This window comes from Bos javanicus, chromosome 17 (genome assembly GCF_032452875.1).
Source record: "Bos javanicus breed banteng chromosome 17, ARS-OSU_banteng_1.0, whole genome shotgun sequence".
Classification (NCBI taxonomy): Eukaryota; Metazoa; Chordata; class Mammalia; order Artiodactyla; family Bovidae; genus Bos; species Bos javanicus.
The window spans coordinates 58,867,347-58,883,857 of record NC_083884.1 but is presented as its reverse complement, the minus strand read 5'-3'; the positions used below and the strand labels follow the sequence as shown (position 1 = coordinate 58,883,857).

The window sequence follows — 16,511 nt, the reverse complement described above, 5'->3', positions numbered from 1 at the left end:
GACAGAGATTATCCAGGTGGGTCTCACCTACTCACACGAGCTCTATAAAGCTGAATCTAAATGTCAGAGATTCAAAGAGCAAGGATTCTATATGCCATCATTGGCTTAATGATGGAGGGGGCCACATGGCAAAGACTGCGGGTCGCCTCTAGGAGTTGAGAGTGGCTCACAGCTGACAGTCAGCAAGTTCTGGAGTCACAAGAAACTGAATTCCACCACCAACAAGAACCGTTTTGGTTCAATTTTCCCCGGAGCCTCCAGATGAAAACTCAGCCCAGGTGACACCTTGATTTGAGCATGGAGATACTCTGAGCAGAGAACCCAGCTCCTCCATGTTGGACCTCCAACCTACAGAACTGGGAAATGGTAACACTGCGGGTGTTATTTGAAGCCACTGAGCTTGTGGTAACTTGTTAGACAATAATAGAAAACTAAAACAAGACTCAGTCAACTCAGGGTTAGTCTGGAGAGCATAGGGAGACGATTCTTAAGTAAGGGCAGAATGCAACTGCTATTAGGACCCTCTATTGCTTTTATTAGTCTAGTTTCTCAGCTGACAGTCAACCATCAGAATTAAAATTAAAAAACACAAGTGGTAGAAATACAAATCAAGGCCACGAGAAATCACTTCATATTCAATAGGATGACTTTAGAAAAAGAAAAAGGACAATAACAAGTGTTGGTAAAGATGTGGGGAGACTGGAACCCTTACACATTGCGTGGGAATGCAAAATGGTGCAGTCACTTTGGAAGACAATCCAACAGGTCCTCAACAGGTACAATATAGAGTTATCATATGACCCAACAATTTTGCTCCTACTATATACCCAAGAGAATTAAAAACGTACAGTCACACAAAAGCTTGAACATGAGTGCATAGTAGCGTTATTCATAATGGCCCCAGAGTAGAACCAACCCCAATTTCCATCAATGGATGAATGGGTAAATAAAATATTATATACCCATACAACAGATATATATAGCATACAACATTATGCTAAGTGAAAAAAGCCAGATACAAAAGGTCATATACTAGATCATCCCATTTATATGAAATGTCCGGAATAGGCAATTCCATTGAGACAGAAAGTAGTAGATTAGTGGTTGCCAGGGGACAGAGGAGGGAAAATGAGAGACTAACCATAAGTATGAGGCTCCTTTCTGGAAGTGATGGAAATGTTCTAGAATTAGAAAATGGTAATGATTGTATAGGGGCTTCCCTGGTGGCTCAGTGGTAAAGAATCTGCCCCGATGCAGGAGATGTGGGTTTGATCTCTGGGTCAGGAAGATCCCCTGGAGAGGGAAATGGGAACCCACTGCAGTATTCCTGCCTGGGAAACCCCATGGACAGAGGAGTCTGGTGCGTCCATGGAGTCAAAAAAGAGTTGGACACAACTTAGTGATTAAGCAACAAAAGCACAATGACTGTATAATATAGTGGATATACCAAAAAACTACTGAAAATGTACTTTAGTGAATTTTATGTTATGCAAATTATATTTCCATAAAAATTTAAAGAAACAGAAGTGACAAAAAAGCTCATAAATGAAGTGGGATTTTTCCCCAAATACATCAACTCTCTGTATTCTATTCCATCCCCATCTTTTTATTGTGAAAGTTCCAAACATATAAAGTTGAAAGAATGAATTCCTGAATATCTTCCACCCACATTTAACAACTGCCAACATCTTGTCTTATTTGCAATTTGCTTTAATGCCCTCTCACTTTCTTTCTACACATGCACACACATGGTTTTTGTTTTTCCTTAACTGGATGTGAGTTTGTCTTGCCCACACCACAAGCATAAGTATTTTGAGGGTAGATATTAATAGCACCTTTTGCATTCCCCAAGCCATCTAACAATAAACACAGGAGAACAAACACAGCGGGGTGCCTCACTCATCTCCAGAAACAGTATTCTCTAGGGCAGTAGCCTTCAAACACTGTGTAGGCAACAGAACCCTTCCTTTGATTGATATCACATTCAGATGATCTTGTTTGGATACCTAGAAAACATTTGTGAGGATTAAATGTAGCAAGATCAGTACACGGTGAGTGATCAGTAGCTGGCATTATTGGGTCACAAAGAAACCAGGTTTTACTAAAATAGTAAATGGGCAGCTTAAGCTTGGGTAACAGGTCAAAAGAGTCTTCTGAATTAGGTAAGTTAGTTAACACAGTAAAATTGATGTTCTAGGCTTATCGTCTAGTACAGAGACGATAGCTAGGGTTTGTTGACTGGTGGGGAGCGCGGGTTTGCTATGATTGATTAGGGATGTCTGCCATGACGCTGGACATTCTCTATTCTGAATGGACATGTTTTCCACGTCTGATCTAGATTTACAAATGCAGCATGAATGCAGAGTAGAGGCCTGACCAGTCAAAAAGCAATTTCAACAAAGACATCTAGGTTCTCACTAAACGTTCTTCAGCGTGCCTGACTTTTTCTTTTGGGTGTCATTTTACTGCTTACCTATGCAACCTCCCACCCACGCTGCTCTCCCACCATCCTTTCTCTGTTACCCAGATGACAGAAACCAGAGAGTGAACACACAAAAACATCATGTGGTATCGTTGCAACCAAATTCTAACACGCTGGTTACGAGTGCCTGGAAGCATGAAGAGATGAATAAGCATCATAAGGAGTGAAATTTCCCTTCCCTTCCCTTCCCCCTTCAGCTTGAAATAATTCAGCATTTCTTCCTTTCCTTCTCTGGGAAGTGGCTTCCAGGTACAATTCCTCAAACAGGGCAGAGTTTTAAACATATCCACATCAGAACCTTATTCACAATCTTAAGTGAAGACTCAGTGCTCCAAGCCAGGGTGATGATAATTGTGAACTTTTTGGCATTTCATTCATGGTATTCAGCTAAGTCATCTCTTTTCAGTGAAGATTTTCTTTGGAATACACTCTAGATAATAATAACCACTTGCATCTATAACATAATACTTTTCAATGAATTTTCATCAAAAATTATCTAATTGATTCTCATTTTACAGATGAAAATTCAGATGTTGAAACATCTGAAAAGCTAAGTGAACTCTCTGAAGTCACACAGGATGGTATAGCATGGTCCAGTGTCTCTCCCAAGAACATTCTTTGGGAGTAGCAGAAAGAGGCTGGCCCCCACTTACCAGCTGCATGAGAAATACTGGCAAGATAGCAAAACTCACTGAGCCTCGATTTCCTCTTCTGTAAAACTTCAAAAGTTATAGCCACCTTTTAGGCTTGATATGAGAGGTAAAGATGTATAAAGTGCCTATCCCCTTGGGGAAAGCTGAAAAGTGGCCCTCCAAAGGTATATATTTACTTCCTAAATCCTGGAATCTGTGAATATTATGTCCTATGGCAAAAGATGTGATTAAGCTGAGGATTTTGAGGTGGGAAGGTCGTCCTGGATTAACCCAGCAGGCCCTAGACACAGTCACATGTTTCTAGAAGAGAGAGGCAGGGGGAGATTTGACACTGGCACACAGAGGAGAGAAAGCGATGTGAAGACAGAAGCAGAGATTGGAGCGATGTGGAACACAAGCCAAGGAGTGCTGGCGGCCACCAGACGCTGGAAGAGGCCAGGAATGGATTTCCCTTAGGATCTCTGGAGGGAATGTGGTCCTGCCAACACCCTCATTCTGGACGCACACATACGTACTGTATGAACATGTGCAAGCGTGCCCCCCCCCCCCCACACACACACAATAAGGTAACGATGCTGCCTGTCTAGGAGTGTCGCTGGGAGGATGGAACGGGATGATGTCTGTTCCAGGTCTGGCACAGTTCCTGGCACATCGCTTTTGTGCAGTAGCTGTGGGATATTATCTCAGTAAGGAAAAGCCATCGTCTCAAAGTAAAACTCAAACTGAAGGTAGAAATCTAGGCGAGTTTCCTGTTGCTGCTGTAGCAAATTACCACAAACTGAGCAGCTCGCAACAACCCAAGCCTATCGTCCCATCATTCTGGAGGTCGGTAGTCTGAGATGGGTCCTCAGGGCTGCCTCCCTTATGGATGCTCTGGGGAGAATCTTCTTCCTTGCCTTTTCTGGCTTCTAGAGGTCACTTGTGTTCCATGTCTCTTGGCCCCACCTCACTGCTACCTCCACTTCCGTGGTCACATTGTCTGTGACTCTGACCTTCCTGCCTCCCTCTGATGAGAACCCTTGTGATCACATTGAGCCCATCTGGATAATTCACACTAATCCCCCCATCTCCAGATTCTTACCCACATCTGCAAAGTCCCTTTCGTCACATAAGGCAGCAGATTTGCAGGTTTTGGGAATTAGGTGGTGGACAATCTGAGGGGCCATTATTTTTCCTCCCACAGAAAACCTCAGTGCTCTGCTTCTCCCATTAGAAGGCAAAGAAGTCCTCTAAATGGACCTGCTGTTTTCCTTTTCTTTTTAATTGAACATAGTGGGGAAAGATGGAAATCTGCATTTCAATACAATATTTATACTCAGCAGACAAGTTTACATGTTCAGGAGCTTATTTAAATTAGGAGACTTAGAATCAAACACGCAGATCACTTACCTCATACACATAAAAACGGGATGGAAAGAGGACCCTAGATAATGTTCTTCACTTTCATTTAAAACCATGGACACCGATCACACACAGCAGCATTTGTGCAGCAGCTTGTCAGCAGCTCGTGTAATCAATGGGAACATTCATCCCAACAATATGTCTAGCCATCTACTTTCCATGACATCACTGTTTCTTTTCATAGAAAAGAACTCTGCAAACTTTCCCAAAGGAACACGTTTTGGCTCTCTCCCTACTAATTTCTCTCATCTTTTGCTTTCTTTCTTTCTATGAATCTTCTGAGCCAGACGGTCCCAGTTTCGCATGTATCTGCTGCCTCTGTGCCCCAGTGTCTGTCCCTTCCTTCCTTCCTCTCTCTGACAACGCTGCCTCTCTCTCAGCCTCTGCCTGGAAAAATCTTCTCACTAACTCGGGTGTTCAAACCTGACATGCAAAGGGGAGGGAGGGTATCTAATGTTCGCGGTATTTAAGACAACCTGAGAGAGGAGAGAATCGGCTGCCTAGGGTAGTGAGGGGAATGAGGGGCATGGGAAGTCACTGCCATTGGGTATATGATTCCTATCATGAGCATTGCACACTTTGTGAATATATTAAGAAACCACTGATCTGCACACTTTTCATGGGTGAATGATATCTCAGTAGAGCTTTTTTTTTAAAAAAAAAAAAAAGAAAATACTGATTGATTGATTTGGCTGTGCCAGGTCTTAGGTGCAGCATGTGGGATCTTTGATCCTCATTGGGGCACGTGGAATCTTTCAGTTACAGCATGTGAACTCTTAGTTACAGCATGTGGCATCTAGTTTCCTGACCAGGGGTCAGACCCAGACCCCCTGCATTGGAAGTGCAGAGTCTTAGCCACTGGACCACCAGGAAACTCCCAATAGAGATATGAAAAAAAAAAAAAGAGAGAGAGAGAGAGACAATCTAACAGGCTCAGTTAATAAGAGTAGGTCTTCTTCTCTTAGGAAAAGTGCCTGTTTTCAGTATATGCAGTAGGCTCTGTGTCCACTGGAGGAGACGGTGAGATTAATGGACTGTGACGCAGTGACAAGGTAAGAGTTATGACACAGGGAAGCAGAGGGTTTCAGGAATACAACAGGAAGTAGCAGACCTGAGCTGCATATAGCCTGTCAGTCCCATTGAAGCCAGAAATCCACCCCTAGTAAAACCATCTCTGATCCCCCGACACCATTCACAATGTCCCCTTGCCTCACTGCACCATACCCTCCACTGCCCTACTAGGTCACCAGTGGCTGGGTTCCTGGGTCTGCTCCTGGTCTCTGCCTGGCTACTCTGCCTAATCCAGTGAGGTAGGCCAGGCTAGGGCACTCATTGAAGAACATTTAAGAGGTAGCCAGGTGAAGAAAGGATAGAAGAAAGCATTCCAAGCCAAGGATGCACCTGTGCAAAGACACGGGAGTTAGAAGCACATTTAGTCAAATTCAGGAATTATAAGTAGTTTGTGTGGCCAGGCCATAGGAGGGTCCACACCATGGACAGGGGAATAGAAGAAGCCACACATGGATGCCATGCTGAGGAGTGTGGACATTATGCTGAGGGTTATGGGCACTCTTCAAACACCTATGAGAGATGTGACTGTTCACAGCAGCACTGTTCACAAAAGCCATAAGGGAAAGCAACTCAGATGTCCATCAACAGGTGAATGGATAAACAAAATGTGGTGGGTCCTTGCAATGGAGTATTATCCAGCCACAAAAAGGAATAAAGCAGTGACACAGGCTACAACATGGATTAACTTTGAAGTCATTATGCTAAGTGAAAGAAGCCAGATATAATGAACAAATATTGTACCATTTCATTTGTATGAATTATCTTGACTAGGCAAATTCACAGAGACTGTAAGCACACCAGAGAACACCAGAGGCTAGTGTTGGGGTTAGGGATAGAAAGTTACTGCTTCCTGGGTATGGGATTTCCTTTAGGGGTGATGGAAAAGATTGGGAAGCAGACTATGGTGATGGCTGTACAAGGTAATGAATGTAATTAGTGTCACTGAAGTGTACACCTTAAAATGGTCAAAACGGCATATTTTATGTCTGTATATTTCACCAGTTTTTTTTTTTTAATTTAAATATGAGAAACACAAACGTTCATATAGTAGTATTCAGAATAGCCAAAAGGTGGAAGCAACCCAAATATCCATCAGTAGATGGGCGGACAAACAACATGTGGCATGTCTATACAATGCTAAAAAGGAATGAAGGGCTGACATCTGCTACGAATGGATGAACCTCCAAAACAGATGCCAGGTGTAAGAAGTCAGATACAGAGAGTCACATACCGTATGATTCCATTCATATGAAATGTCCAGAATAGGGAAATCCATGGAGACAGAAAGTAGATTCAATATCTGTAAGAGGCTAGGGGAAGGGGCATGGAGAGTCACTTCTTAATGGGTATGAAGTTTCCTTTGGGGGCAGTGGGAAGGATTTTGGAACTAGATAGAGATGATGGTTGTACAACATTGTGAATGCACTGGACATAAGTGAATTATATATACTCTAAAAATTGATTAATCTTATGTTTACAACTCTTTGGACTATATCCCACCAGGCTCCTCTGTCCATGGGATTTTTCAGGTGTGAATTTTACCTCAATTTTTTTTTTAACATATCAGAGGAAAAGCTTCCTCATCCAGTAAAAATCCGTCCCACAATTTGAAGCATTTACATCACTGAGCAGAGCCCAAAACCTAAGGCAGGGTCTCCACTCTGAAGCAACATTTTCTTATTTCCTCAGGAACCCCTGTCAACCAGTCTAAAGAGGAGAGCCCTGGCACTTCAGCCTACAATGCAGCAGCTTCCAAACTGAAACCAAAGATAAGAGTTGAGAAAAGAAGGCAGATTCTAGGTCATTTCCAAACAGCAAGTCCTGCCTTCTCCCTTAGAACCACAAAACAGAAGTGAAAGTGAATTCGCTCAGTCGTGTCCGACTCTTTGCGACCCATGGACTGTAGGCCACCAGGCTTCTCCATCCATGGCATTTTCTAGGCAAGAGCACTGGAGTGGGTTGCCATTTCCTTCTCCAGGGGATCTTCCTGTTAAAGGGTCACGATCTGATCTGCCTGGGGATGAGGGCAGCTGGGTCTATGTTTGAAAACCATTGCAGGAAATACCTGCAATTTAGAACTGTCTATAAATAGTTCTAGAGAGTGCAGGGCCACCACAGACTCCTTTTCCCAGCCCTCCTGTCCATGGGTGTACTTTTTAAAATTCCCTTCAGATAATAATTTATTTCCACCCCTGGCTTTTGATCTTTCTTCGAAAATCACAATCTTATTCCTTCAAGTTCAATGAGTTGAGGAGGAACTCAGCAAGGGCTTCAGAAGATTCTGGGGATGAGAGTGAAGTTAACGGGGCTCCACGCACCAGAGCACTGGCTTGGTTCCTCATGTTCCTCGAGTCCTCGAGTCTTTACAAAAAGCAGGGGCATTAATTTTTCCCTCTGCGTGAATGAGGCCACCCACGGGCCCCAGATAAGAGGCGGTGGTGAGGGAAAGCTGAGCCACGCAACTTACTCACAGCTCCAGTGGTCTCAGTACAGAGCAACTTTAAGGGTTGAGGAGAGGATTAACAAGAAAGCAGAACAAAGAGAAATTTGGATGATTTTTGTAATGTTTACATTAAGAATTTCAACCGCCTTGTGATACTCTACTGTAGCTCTCAACTGAGGGATTCTTGGCTATATGACATTTTTAGTTGTTAGAGCTAGGGAGGAAGGGGCTACTGGCACCTACTAGACAGAGGTCGGGAGGCTGCTCAGTACCCTGCAATGCACAGGACAGCCTCTGCAGCAAAGAATAATCCGACCCAGAATGTCAGTAGTGCCAAGGCTGAGAAACTCGGATATACCACATCTACATTAAAAGCCTGTTTTATTTTGTTTTTTTGAACATAGAGTAGTCAATAAGAAAAGGGAATTTTACACATGAATACATAAATAGGATCTCAAATGCTTACCCAGAGTATGTCCTAATAATAACATTCCTAAAATAAAAAATAACACAGGACCTTGAAATCTTCCTTATTTTCTTCATTAATCTACAAGGCTACAGGCCTAGGGATTGTTTACATATGTGCCTGAAATGCTCACATTAGGAAAAGCTTTGCCATGGAGGAAATCTGAATGGGATTCTGGGACTTTGAGCTCTATTTCCAGATAGGATGGCCTAGGTGCCACACGATGTGAGAAATTTTCTAATAGTAATGCAAAAATGCTTATAAATATAGGCAAAGAGGTGACTCACTTCTCCTGGGGTATTCAGTAAAAAATAGCCAGGAAGGCAGATTTTGAACTTGGCCCTCTAGCAATTTTTCAAGAGAACAGAATGAGGAAGAACATTTGAGACGAAGAAAGAGCTAAGACACTGCTATGTACTGAATTGTGTTCCCCCAAAGGAAATGTTAAAGTCATAATCTCCAGAACCTGAGGATGCAACCTTATTTGGAAATAGGGTCATCACAGATGTAACAATTAGATCATACTGGAGTGTGCCGACCCTTAATCCAGTATAACTGGTGTCTTTATAATAAAAAAAGAAACACAGTCACACACAGGGAGAATGTCATGTGAAGATGGAAGTGGAAATTGAGGTATGCAGTTGCAAGCCAGGGAATGCCAAGGACTGCTGAGAACTACCAGCAGCTGAAGAGGCAAGGAAGGATTCTCCCCCACAGGTGACAGAGGGAGTGTGGCCCTGCCAACTCTTTGAGTTTTAGACTGCAGCCTCCAGAATTGTGAGAAAATAAGCTTCTGTTGTTTCGAGCCACCCAGGTGGTGGTACCCTGTTACAGCAGCCCAAGGTTACTAATGCAGGCACACAAGAGTTAAATAACATAAAATTCCTTCATTTTGAACAAACAACTGGATAATTGTTTCAATTAATGTGGTGGTGAGTAACAGAAGAGTCAATGTTGAAAAGATACCACAGTACCTGTCACATCTTTCTTGAAGGCTGTATGGAGGAGGTGTGACTGTGGAAGCTGTGAAAAAGGATGAAAGTGATAGAAGGGAGATGGTTTGATAAGCTGAGAATTATGCTAAGAAAAGCTGTAAATGCTAAGATGAGAGGCAACATGTAGAGTAGCATCAATGCCAATTCTCGACTAAACTATCAACTGGGAAATTTTTGAACTCTGGATATCAGTAGTTTCAAGGATTAAAAAAAAAATATTTAAGGCTTTAACGTCAGGATTAGAATCAAAAAGGAAGAGATAATTGAAAAGAAGGAGGAAGAAGAGAGGGTAATGAACAAATGGAAACAAATAAATACAATTCCATATTTATAATACCAAAAAGCATGAAATAAAAGTTTCTTTTTAAAGTATGTACACAACCTGTACAATGGAAACTACAAAACGCTGCTGAAAGAAATTTTAAAAGACTAAAATAAATGGATTGGTATACCATGTTCATGGATGGGTAGGGTAAAATTGTTAAGATGTTGATTCTCCCCAAACAGATTTAACATGACCCCAACCAAAATTCCAGCAGAGTGTTTAATAGAAACAAGCTGATCCTAAAATTTATGTGGAAATGCAAATGACCTAGAACAGATAAAATAGGAGACATAAGAGATGCGAGTTTGATCCCTGGGTTGGGAAGATTCCCTGGAATAGGAAATGGCAACCCATTCTAGGATTCTTATCTGGGAAATCCCATGGACAGAAAAGCCTGGTGGGCTACAGTCCATGGGGTCACAAGAGTCAGACACGACTTAGCGACTAAGCAACAAACAAAAGAAGGTATACAATGACCAGTAAACACGTGGAAAAATGCTCAACACAAGTCACCAAGGAAACGCAGTTAAGAACCACAGTGAGATACCACCACGTCCATTAGAAATGGCTAATATTAACAAGATTGATAAAACCAAGTGCTGATGATCTGGAACACCTAGAAGCAGACACTGTTGGTGGGAATGTGAAAATGGCACATCTCCTTTGGATAAAAGGTCTGGCAGTTTCTTAAGAAGTAAATGTATACCTACCACACAACCCAGATACTCGTAGGTATGTATCCAAGAGAAATGAAAACATATGTCCACACAATCTCATACACAGATTATCTATAAGAACTTTTATTCATAACATCCAAATCTGGAACCAACCCAAATGCCCATCAACTAGGTGAATCTATAAACAAATTGTGAAATGCTGTTCCACAGTGAAAGGAAATAAACTACTGATATATGTAACAATGTGGCTGAATCTCATAAACCAGTAAAAAGAAGCCAGGCACGAGAGTACACACTGTTTGATTCCATTACATGAAATTATACAAATTGTAAAAATGGAGTGACAGAGAGCAGATCAGTGGTTGCCTGAGGGCAGAGGTGAAAGGGGGGACTGACTTATTCCAAAAGCTGGAAGGGATTTGGAGGGGTGGAATGTTGGAAATATTCTATACTTTGATTGAAGTGATGGTTATCCGGTTGCAGACATTTGTCAAAACATCAACCCATACACTTAAAATGAGTGCTATTTATTGTGTGAAAATTACACCTCAATAAAGCTGACTAAAAGAATAATAAAGGTAAAGTCAAAGATCTCCTTGATACTTTGGGAGCGTAAGGAGACTTGGCTGGGTTGTGGTTTAATTCTGCTTAGTGTTACAGCAGGCGACATTATTCCGGCGTTTTGTTGACATGCAGCTAGAGACCAGGACTCTGAGTTTTTCTCCGCTGACTTATGTGTGTGTCTTTCCAGTGCTCAGTAAATGATGACAGTAAGAGGTTTGAGATCAATTCTCATCTTGTGTGCTCTGCAGCAGGGAACTCTGATTGTGATTCACAACATTCTCTCAGTGTCAGCTTCTCTTTGAAAACACAGAGAGTGAAAAATGTGTCCTTTACTTGAAAGAGGGAGGCCAGTTTGGGTAAGCACCAGCCTGAGTCAAGAGCCGCTGAGCACAGGCTCTGACTGGGAACAGTTGTGACACTCACTCTTCCCCGGCGATCTGCAAACCAGGAGCCCTGGTGGGGCCTGCTGGACTCCGCATGAGGAACCTGACCTATTGGAAGGTGACAGTCTCACTGACGGATTCTCTCCCACCTCTGCTCATGACAGACTCATAGGGCCTGTCAGCACCCAAAATATGCCCACAAGTTTCAGCCCATTCTCAGGCCTGATGCTATATAAGCCTAAACCATCCTGCAGGTGGGAGGATGGCTTGTCCTACACCTTGGGTAACCAACTGCTGTGTTGACAGCAAATAACTGTGTGAGCTATTACAAGAGCAAGGGATGACCTGAGGCCCAGATGCGGACAATCCAAGAGCCAGTGTCAATCCACCTATCGTTCTGGGGTCCAAGCGGCCACCACGTGAGGGCCCCGATGACCAGGGAGAATCCAGCAGGTGTCCCAGGACCAGTTAATAAGGTCAGGCTTTAGCCCACCTGGTGCTGCTAGCAGGGAAGCACAGGATGAGGAGGCAATGTGGACCTCTGCCTCGGCCACCCAGGGATTCGGTTCACCTCCCCACATCCCACTCCACTCAATGCCTCCCATGTGTATTCTTTGATTTAGATAATTCTCATTGCCTCAAAAGCCTGCAAACTGCTAGTTTTAACACTGCTTCAAGACAAGTTATCGGTATGTGTCTCTGAGGCAGAGTATTCTGGAGCCACCAGTGTTCTCTTCTGTTTCAAGTTGTTCTTATGGCCTGTGTTTCTCTACCTAGAAAGTCAATCTCTGCCCTCATTCCACCCTGTCCCGTTCTTTGAGTTAAATGTCTCTCTCCCTACAAGACGGAAAGCCCTCTGAGGACAAGTGCTTTATCTCTCTTCTTCCTTGTTAGACAACAGAGCTGAGCTCACTGACTGGTATATAATCAATATTCAGTAGCCTAACCGCCCCCGCCTCAACCATATTCCCTGCTGGGGGGCAATGTGAAGCCTTCCCTGTGCTATTTGGGGAAGCAAGACCCACAGGTTCCAGGAGCAGAGAGGAGCTCAGTCCTTAATACCAATGAACACTTGCAAATGGTCCCAGGACTCTTCCTGACATTTTAAACCCTATGCCAGATGCCATAGCTCAGTTCTGACTCAGGAACCACCTGCGACAGTGGGACCTTGGGCTCCCCTTGCTCACCCCATTCCCCAGAGGCAGCAATGGCACAACTTTAGAGTCCCAAGATTTTCACCAGACTCACCCCACCTCCGACCCCTGGGAGACCAGATGTAACTCACTTGAAATCAAAGTTTCTTTATATGTCTTTTGGCAGGGGATGGGGACGAGTGGGTGTGGGAATCCTAAAGGAGATGTTCTAATGAACTTATTTTCCTTCATTTAAGGGCAGGGAGGTTTTAAGTCATTTTAAAGATTCCTTCTCCGTTTTACTAAAGCTTTGTTTGTTTTCCCAGCAGATCTACTATGATAATTAACTAAGGTCCCTAGACTCCTCTCCCCAGGAGGCACTAGTAGTAAAGAACCTGCTTGTCAATGCAGGAGACATAAGACGTGGGTTCGATCCCTGGGTTGGGAAGATGCCCTGGAGAAGGGAATGGCAACCCACTCCAGTATTCTTGACTGGAAAATCCCAAGAACAGAGAAGCCTGGCTGGCTACAGTCCATAGGGTCACAAAGAGTCAGATAAGACTCAAGCGACTTAGCACACACAGACTCCTCATGAGAGGAACATGGTTTTATTAGGCCGTGAACCCCTTGTGGATATTCATGGCTTTTGATCCTTTTTTAAAAGATTGAAAATCGTTGGTATAGAAGAAGCAGCAGAATCTTCGTAAGCAAAAGGCTTGTGTTCAAATCCCAGCTCCACACCTTCAAAATGAAGTAACTCTGGGAAGACTATTTATGTCACGTTGGAAGTTCTGTAGAGGGCTGTTGAGGGGTCTTTCTACATGGAAGCCCTCCTGGGCTACCAGGTCATAGAGCACTCACGTTCTTTGGGAACTCCAGCCTGATGCCCGTAGGTAGTGACATCTGCTCTCTTCACCCATGAGTGCAGGTGATTCCATCCTACAGACGAGGAAACAGGCCAAGGGAGGTTACTGAGCATCCCTGATAATGATAGAGAGGGGCTGAATCTTGCAAGCAGAAGGGAAGAGGAAAAGGAAAAAAAAAAAAAAACCCAAACCCAAAATCATGCTTCTTTGTTCGCCTTCTGGAACTCAGACTCCCAACTTGCCAGAGCGAGCGCTGCGTTGAGTCCTGGAATGCTTTTCGAGACGAAGATAGCCTCCCCATCCTGTCGTGTTTTTCACTCTCCCCTGACTCCCACCTGCTTGTTGCTGTCTGCTGTGTCACACCTTCTGCACACGCGGAGCTCAGAGCTGAGTCGGGCTGGGTGAAACCGGGGCTCCATCTGCCCGCATGCTTGCTGGGGGGTGTCTGAAGGTAACTTTGTGCCGGCACCCTTTGCCAGGAGGCTGAGAAGCCTTCTGCAGTGCCACCCGGCTCCCATCCACTCTCGGCAGAAGAAGTCGGTACCAAATCCAGCCCCTGGTGCCACTCAGCCAGATGGCAGGGGGAGCAAAACAAAAGTGACCTTGTTAGCAGACTGTGTCTTCCCCGGGAGAAGCTATTTTTGTTGTGGTTGTGAACTGAAGTTGTCTCGGCTGAGTTCTCCTTCCCTGCAAGGCTGTGGAATGTTAATTTGTTCCAAAGTTCAGTATTTTGATTAGAACCAGGAGTGCCAGATTTTGTCAGAAATATTTTGGAATGGGGTAGGCTCATGCGCGCTCACTCTTGCCGGCTCGCTCTCTCCTTCTCCCTCTCCCTCTTGGCCGCTGTACAAAGTAAATGTTGCTGCAGCAGCTGCTCTGGGGCAACAGCCCAGCACAAATCGGAGCTGAGGGGTGAACCCGCTCCTCCCTGCGTGCGGCCATGACCTCATCGCTACAGAGGCACCCGGACTGGGGACAGATGTGAGACGGTACTGTCAGGATACACCCTGGGTTCGTGTGGAAAGAGCCGAGAGCCCGACCCAGAGCCTGGAACACAGGGGTCCTCAGTAAAGAAATGTGCGCTGGAGGAAAACATGAGCTCCTCCAAGGCTCAAGGCCGGCAGAATTTCTGTAGCCAAGAGGTCACATTCAATGTTTGAATTCACATCAAAGGTTTTGGACTCCAAAAACCCTCCAGGTCTTTATCTTTGGTTCTTTTCCCCAACCATCTTCACTTTTCTCTCTCTCTCTTATGAGTTATGAACCCAAGTCCTGTACAAGTATATTGTGCATTGCAGAATAAACACAGATAAGATGAAAGTGCCCACCAGCCTCCAGCCCCAGTCCTAGCCCTGCAGGCCTTTTTGGACGTAATGAAGTGCAGGCCCCTCACCACTGCCTCATGGTGATTTGATCGTATCAAACCTATTATTTGTCATCAGTCTGGTCGATGAAAATCGCTTTTGATTTTGGATTTGATTTTTTTGTTTGTTTGTTTTATAGCATAAGAGTAGTTAAAAGCATGGACTTTGAACCCAGCTTCCCTGTGATCTGATCCTAGCCTAGTAGTAGAAGCAGCAGCAGCAGCAGCAGCTGTGTGGACAGGTTACTCAACCTGGCTGAGTCCATTTCCTCGTGTGTGGGATAGGAAGGTTTCAGTGTTTAGTTCCAGGCTGGTTCGGGGTGTTGAATGGACTTACACGTGCAGAGTATTCAGATTGGGCTGGCCTGTGCAGCGCCCTGGGTTGGAGGGTGGGGGCGGTTATCATCGGCACCATGATCTCCCTGGTCACACATACCCCCGGCCCCACACCGTCCCTTTCAATTTTGGGCTCGACGATTTCCCAGGTCTCCCAGGTTCCACACCACACAGAACTCTGGAGCAGGGATTTCTGGGCTTTTGTTCCAGCCTCCGTGCAAAGAGAGAACAAATACTTGGGGAGGAGCAACTTTCCTGCTTCTTCCAGCTGGGACCATGAAAGTCTCACGGGTGGAGGGATACCTCCAGAGGCACAGAGGCCACGGAGGCAGCCAGGATGAGCATCCTATAGGCCAGCTCTCCTCTCCCTCTCTAGGGCCAGCGCTGACCACAAGGGCAGCTGTTGAGGAGGATTCTGAAGTACAGTAGGGATGCTGATAGAGAGCCCATGCTCTGCTGTGAACATAAGGGAGTGGTGGTGCCTGCTCTTTCCTGTTCCTGCTGCCCCCGCTCACCTCCCGCCCTTTCTACCCCGCCACGAACCACCACTGGTTTGCCTGCCATCAGTGAGAGTAAGGGATAAAAGCTCTGCTGAACCCAGGATGCTCAGGCTTTGCTTCTGGGACCCTTTCTTCCTCCGCTTGATCTACAGTTTCCTGTGTATGGTCATCTCCAGCAGACAAACCTGGACGCCCTGGCCGCTCCCTCATCCATACTCCGCCAAAGTGGAGGCTTGGTGGGACTCCTGAGTGGGTGTTTAGAGACACAGCAACACAGCCCCCGGCTGTGTTTAGAAGCACTAGTAAGCCTGCAGTGAAGACCCAGCTCTCTGAGATGCCTGTGTACTCCAGGCCTCGGATCGATACTTGGCGGGGAGGAGCAGGTGTGCGTGCTGTATACACAGAGGCAAGCGCTGCAGTTCCAGGCTGCGGCTCCTCAGGAGCCCGGCCAGCTCCCCTCTCCCTCTCGTTTCCCTTTGCAGGGCCAGGGAACCGTGGGGGCTCTGCTGCAGGCTGACACCTGCTGCTGCACACACCTGTGCTAGATGCCTTCCATGCAGACCGACGGTCTGTCCTTCTTCCTCTCTTCCCTCCAGCAGCTCTTCCTCCCTTTTCCCCCAAGGGGGCCTTTCCCATGGGTGTGCAAACTGCAGGCAGGTGCTCAGGGTGCTTCCTGGACTGTCCAGGTACAGGGCAGCCAGCACTTCATCCTCGGCACCTGGGCAGCCAGATCCCAAGCCTCCGGAGAGCTCACAGGTGGGTGAGCTCACCTGTGAGCTTTGGGAAAACCCAGTAGGAACAAAGTCCGTGCTAGTCAAGCAGATCCAATGGGCCAAGTGTCTCTACCCTGCAC

The 16,511-nt window shown here is 45.3% G+C and overlaps 1 protein-coding gene and 1 long non-coding RNA gene across 2 annotated transcripts in view; both read right to left on the bottom strand.

Moving 5' to 3' along the window:
- SPRING1 (SREBF pathway regulator in golgi 1) overlaps positions 1-16,511 on the bottom strand; it is a 118,468-nt gene that overhangs the window by 50,778 nt on the left and 51,179 nt on the right. The window lies entirely within an intron of this gene.
- LOC133228871 (uncharacterized) lies at positions 13,186-15,509 on the bottom strand. Its single transcript, XR_009730392.1, has 2 exons — positions 13,795-15,509; positions 13,186-13,532 (listed from the first exon to the last, which is right to left on the bottom strand). It is a non-coding gene; the product is annotated as an uncharacterized LOC133228871 (long non-coding RNA).